At 53.5% G+C, this 6,491-nt stretch overlaps 1 long non-coding RNA gene across 1 annotated transcript; it reads left to right on the forward strand.

Moving 5' to 3' along the window:
- Window positions 1-287: 287 nt before the first annotated feature.
- LOC137346037 (uncharacterized) lies at window positions 288-2,124 on the forward strand. The gene is made up of 2 exons (XR_010968635.1): window positions 288-501; window positions 1,840-2,124. It is a non-coding gene; the product is annotated as an uncharacterized lncRNA (long non-coding RNA).
- The last annotated feature ends 4,367 nt before the right edge of the window (window positions 2,125-6,491 follow it).

Below are 6,491 nucleotides of genomic sequence, written 5' to 3' on the forward strand. Positions count from 1 at the left end.
CTGGTACATCAGTGAAAAAGATAAGGATGAAGCGTTTGCATTCACCATCAATTAGAAGTGCAGTGATCTATCACATGACAGTACTGGAAGGAGTTAACGTGTTCAATATTATATTTGTGTACCTGGCAAATCCTGTCAGTTGAGCTCATGTGTAAAGACTTGGTCTGATAAATAGACATAAGATCTTATGATCTAAAATATAATGACATTCCAACTGAGCCAACCTGCCAAATGATCCACCCTGACACAGAAAGGAAACACCCCAGGACATTACAAGAGCACAGAGTCACTCACTGTTTCAGTCAGTATAAAAGCAGAAATCTCTGCAAGTCTGGATTCAGAACATTTCTGCTGCAGCTTTCTAATCCTGAGGAACTCTGTGGATGATGATGAAGGCGTGCCTTTTAGTTCTTTGTTTTCTGGTGTTGAATCAGTGCCTTGCTGCAGGACTTAGAAGTGGCAAAGGTGGGAGCAGTGACAGCTCTGCTCGACATGATGAAGGTACATGAAAGTAAATGTCTCTGATCTCCCAGCAACCAGGGCTCAAACAGTTTCATCTTTAAACCACTTTATTCTCTTTGAAGTTCACGGTTTGATTAGTTGAATTAAGTTGATTGCATGAAAGACTGAAGAATTTATTGTAAACCAGTTCCCCAGGTAAATCCCCTGATTGATTATTCACTACCTGAGTGAGTAGAGGGAATGGTGAGCTGATCCTAACAGACCAGCAATAAAAGCACAGATTACTGGGTGATGCTAAGTTGGTGGATCTCAGCCGGAGCATTGACCCGGTTGGCAGACTCTGTAATTGGCCTCAGTACCCAGGTACTACAGAGGGGAAACTCACAGTTGCTGCTCCCGATCACTACAACCTGCTGCAGAATGTGAGAGTGAGGACAGGATCGGGAATTCCTTCAGTCCCTTTTCCCCACACTGACTGTGCAGTCTCACAGGTGAAGGATGGTGAATTGGGAGCAATACTGGAGGTGTCTGTGGAATCAATCCCCAGACATGAGTCAGTTTTTCAAAATATGTGGGGAGGAAATGGGAGTAAAAGGGTTTTAAACAGGTTTATTTAATTTTATTAATACTGCAGCTTTCATAGAGATGGGGATGTGAGAACATGCATTAAGTAGATGTGACAAGTGGTGAAATGATCCATTGTCAGTAACTGGGTGTCAGTCTGCCTCAGTTGGGTGTTGAGTGAACAAGTTGTGGGTTGATGTCCCACTCCAGTCCATACAGTCCAGCACTGGGGGAGTGCTGCTCTGCTGGAGGTGTCATGTTTTGGATGAACCATTAACTGGAGACCCGACTGGGACATTATTTGAAGAGCTGGGAGTTCTCCCGGTGTCCTGAACCAACATCACTCTCACAACCAACATGACCAGAAACTCCCCATCCTGTCAAATCTCATTCACTGTTTGTGGGACTTTGCTGGGAGCAGATTGGCTGCAGAGTTTCCTATAAAACAGTGTCGGCTCTTCAGAAACAGTCCATGGTCTGTGAAACTCTTTGGGCCCTTCTGGTGATGGGAAAGATTCTATATAAATGTCAGATCTTTCTTTTCTCTGTCTCTGGTCTCAGATAGCGGGTGTGGTGGGGTCCACTCTGAGGAAAACCCCTTGGGCTGCCCTTCAGGACAGAGACTGAGTCTGTACAGGTCAGGGGGAGGGAGGGAGGTGCGGGGTTTTATTAAATACAAAAGAGCTAAGGTTGATGTGTGGTCCAGAATCAGTCCCAGTGACACTGACAGACTCAGCTTCATGTTTTCTCATTGTTCTCCCTCCCTCTGTGTACAGAAACATCTCTCAATTCATTCTTCATTTTGGATTTTAGGCACATGCAGAGATATTGGAGGAGTGTGTCGTCATGGTGACTGTAACACAGACGAGAAGTCTGTCGAAGGGGACTGCCCCAATCATCTCCAATGTTGCGTACCGAAATAGTGAAAGATCCAGAGAGGGATTCCCACCAGCCCGAGCTCTCCAAGTTCTCACTGACTGAAACCTTTGTTCCTGGGAAACAGGCTCTGTTTGAATGTTTAGGTCCTGTAACCCCTGACCCTGTATGACTGCTGTCTGAATAATGGGCTGTGCTCAGAAATAAAACTTACTGCATTGATCACTGCTTCATATCTGTGTCTTGTTTCTCTTTAGGATCACTGTGTGTGAGGACAGGGTGTTTGAGGGTGGATTGAGGCTGGGAGAAGATGTGGGAATTACAGGAAATGGGAAGAGGAGATCACTGCAGGGAATCTCTGAATGTTCAGAATAACACATTCAGAAAGAGACTGAGATAAGACAGGGGTCCCAGAGTGACAGCACTCTGACCCTTCGAGATTCAACATATCTCACTGAAATGAGTCTGTTCAGCCAGATTGGAAGCTGATATACTGGCCATTATACCCCAGGCCCCTTACATTTTTGTTGAGGGGGCCTTTATTCCCCAGTTCCCCATTTATAAGCATTGTCTAAAATAATTTTATTCAAATCAAATAAATAAAACAAAACTCAAATGAAAATGGCATTTTCAGCATCGATGATGCTTTCCAGCCCCTGCGGTGCCCACCGGTCGCGAAAGACCTCAAGCAAACCGGCGGACTCCAGGAAAACCCGGGTGTGAACATAACCTCGGAAGAGGGAGAGGCAATCCCGGAGGACAGACCCCTTGACGGCCTGCAGCCTGGATCTGTGAATTGCCACCTTGGCCAGGCCCAGGAGCAGACCGACGAGGAGATCCTCTTCCCGGCCCAACCCACTCCGCACCGGGTGTCCAAAGATCAGGAACATGGGGCTGAAGTACAGCCAAAACTTTAGGAGTAGCCCCTTTAAATACTCAAAGAGGGGCTGCAACCTCACACACTCCATATAAACACGGAACACTGACTCGTTCAGGCCACAGATGTTAGAGGTGGCCTGGGAGTCCGTGAACCTACTTAAAACTCTATTGCACAAGACTGCCCTGTGTAGCACCCTCCACCACAGATCCCCGATGTAAAGGGGGAGGACTCCCGTGTAGACAGACCTCCATCGGGGATTCCCATCGCTTCCAAATGGCAACACAGATCACTACAGAGTGTCCGGGTGGCAGACGAGGGCGAGCAAGTGGAGAATGTGTAGCAGCAGGGTTTTGGGGCCTGGATCTGATAAGCAGTTCCAGCCGAGCAGGGGTCAGCTCAGTCGGGAGTGCTCCGCATTCATGAACCCCCTCGTCACCCGCATGAGGGGTGTCCTGGAGGTTTCAGATACTCCTCCACCTGCCGGTCCGTCCCCAGAGCTGGCTGCCCGGACAGCCAAGGCACTCTCCTCCGCCAGCGGGGGAGCACCCTGACTGGAGGCGACAGTGAGGTGTTTATGCAGCTGGCGCAGGAGGAGGCCTTGGAGGGCCACTTCAGTGTGGAGGAAAAGGAGGGTGTGGAGGCAGAGGCCTCTGATGACATGGAGGTCTCTGAGCCTCCGTGCACAACTGGGAAAAAGAGGAGAAGGCACCCCTCCACGGAGGTAACTCAGGGCCCTGAGGTGCAAGACCCAACTGTTGGAGGAGAGCTGTCCTGGTTCGGGTCACCAATTTCCCACTGCTACCACCAACATCAAGGCTGCAAAGTCTGGGCAGGAGCTCCCTACACCTCAGGATGGAGGTGAGGAGGAGGCCCCTGTACATGAGGCCCCTCCTGGAGGAGAAAGTGGAGCCCTGCTTGTGGTTGGGGAGCCTGGGGACACCTCCCATTCTGCCACTGGGTCGGGTGCCCTGATTGGAGGAAAGGGCGAGGCCCCAAAGGATCGTCCCTCCGAGCCAAAATCCTCCACCAACCAGGAGACACCCGACCCAGTTAGAATTGACAATGCTGCCCCATCTGCTGGGTCTGTGGCCACTGGCGGGGCACGAGATGGCCTCCTCTGTCTGCCTCCAGTCTCGGCTCCGGCCTGATTTCAGGAGTCGGGAACCTCCATCTCCCCTGGACAGCACATTGGCCTGGGGTCGGAGGTGGAGGGGGTTCCTGAGCCGCTGGCACCCAGAGGCTCCAGTTCCATCCTAGAACCCACAGAAGACTCCTCGGCCATCGATCCTGGGGGTGGGATCATGACGGAGGCGGGACCAGCTGGCGCGGCCAGGATATCCGCCCCACAGTGTGTGCTGGGTGTGTCGGCCGCTGGTGGTGACGACCCGGAGGAGGATGGGGACTCGAAGTGGGGCACGGAGGACGATCTTGAATCCATCGCCAGTGAGGCAGTGGAGTCCCTCGTGTCTCCCACCGAGTCTCCTCTCATCCCCACAGCGGAACTCCGGGATTTCTTCGCGGCATGCAGGGGTTGCCGCAATAAAGTTCAGCTGGCCCTCGGCCGTTGGTTGAATCCGGCACTGATCATCCATTCCGCTTGTGCTGTCCTCAAGAAAGTGGGGAAGGGCGCGGGCGTGAAACTGGTTGAGAGGCACCGGTTTAATGTGTTCCTCAATGGGTTGCTGGGGTGGTGGAAGGTCAGGTGCACTTCCACTCCCTCCTCACAGTGAGGTGTTGGTGACGGTTTTTAAGTACCTTTGACATGAAGATAACCATAGCCAGCCTCAACATCAATGGCAGCAGGGGGTCTCACCGTAGATTTCACAATCTCTCAGTCCTTAGGGAAGGGTGATTTGCGGTGAGCTTTCTGCAGGAAACCCACACCATTCCGGGAGACAAAGCTCCCTGGCTCCTGGAGTGGCAGGGTGGGGTCGATGTGAGTCACCTCACCCCTATCTCTAGTGGGGTGCCTATCTTGTTGGCCCCGACTTTTCAGCCGGAAATCCTGGGGGGGTCAAGGAGCTCATGCCGGGCCACTTGCTCCACCTTGCCATTCACCTGGGTCATGTGCCTCTCCACGGAGTGAACGTGTATGTGCCCAGGCCCGGCGCGTTGCAAGCGCGCTTCTTTGAAGAACTGTCCACTCTTCTGAGCTCCATCGATAGCATCATCCTCGGAGGGGACTGAAACTGCACCCTCGAAGTGTGGGATCGCTCCAGTCCCCAGCGCGGCCAAGCATCGGTGGAGAGGTTGAGGGAACTGATCAGCTCCCTCAACTTGGTGGATATCTGGCGGAATCTCCATCCCGACTCCAGCACCTTCACGTGGAGGTCTGGAGGAGGAGGGTCCCGAATTGACCACCTCTACATTTCTCAGGTGTAAGTCTCCCACGTCTCGGCGGTCTCTATGCGGCTGGTGCCGTGTCGGACCACCACCTGGTGTGGGCGGAGTTCACTCCGCTCAGCACACGGCGGGGTCCGCATATTGGCACTTAACAACAGGCTGCTGGAGGACGAGCAATTCTGGGACTTGTTCTAATGATTCTGGGCCGACTGGAGAAGGAAGCAGGGGGGCTTCCCCTCCTTGAGGCTATGGTGGGATGTGGGCAAGACTCAAATCCATGTCTTCTGTCAGGGGTGCGTGAAGGGGTCGACCAGGAGGCGGGAAGCCGAGATCGGGCACCTAGAGAGGGGGGTGCTTGACTTGGAGTCCCACCTCGGTCATGCCGTCGCGTACCCGACCCTGTGGCAGGCGTATAAAGAGAAGAAGGGCGAGCAGAGGGACCTGCAGCACATAGGATCCCGAGGTGCGTACGTGAGGTCTCGGATCCAGATCCTGGAAAATTTGGACCGCACATCACCCTTTCTCTACTCGCTGGAAAAATGGCAAGGGGTCCGTCAGCAGCTCTTCGCGCTGTTGGCCGACGATGGATAGTCCATCAGGAATCTGGAGGGAATGGGCCTCCTGGTCCATACCTATTACAGTGCGTTGTTCTCTCTGGATCACGTGTGCAGAGCTTTGTGGGAGGACCTGCCGCTGATCAGCCCGGAGGGCGCCGAAGGATTGGAGGCTCCGCTCACGTTGGTGGAGCTGACCGGTGCCCTCCACCAGCTCTCGAGGGGCAAATCCCCAGGGCTGGACGGGCTGACCGTGGAGCTTCTCAGGGCATTCTGGGACGTCCTGGGGGACAATTATGCGCGGGTCCTGGGGGAAAGCCTGGCGATTGGGGAGATGCCTCTCTCGTGATGCAGGGTGGTCGTGTCCTGCTGCCGAAGAGGGGCAGTTTCCACCTTCTTAAAAACTGGTGTCCGGTCTCCCTCCTCAGCACAGATTATAAGTTCCTTGCCAAGGCTATGTCGACCCGCCTGGGCTCCTTGCTGGCCCACATGATCCACCCCGACCAGTCCTAAAAGGTCCCGGGCCGGTCCATCCAGGACAACATCCACCTGGTCCGGGATGTCATCCATCGTTCCTAGAGGACTGGTCTGGCGGTCGCCTTTCCTCGATCAGGAGAAGACGTTCGACAGGGTGGATTACGAATGCCTTTTCGGGAATCTGCATGCATTTGGACTTGGGCTGCATTTTGAGGCCCGGGTCCGACTTTTCTACGTTGCCACAGACTGTCTGATCAAAGTTAACGGGTCCTTGATGACGCCCCGTCACTTTGGGAGAGGAGTGCGTCAGGGATGCCCCATGTCCGGACAATTGT

The sequence above is a fragment of the Heterodontus francisci genome, chromosome 29 (assembly GCF_036365525.1).
Source record: "Heterodontus francisci isolate sHetFra1 chromosome 29, sHetFra1.hap1, whole genome shotgun sequence".
Taxonomy (NCBI): domain Eukaryota; kingdom Metazoa; phylum Chordata; class Chondrichthyes; order Heterodontiformes; family Heterodontidae; genus Heterodontus; species Heterodontus francisci.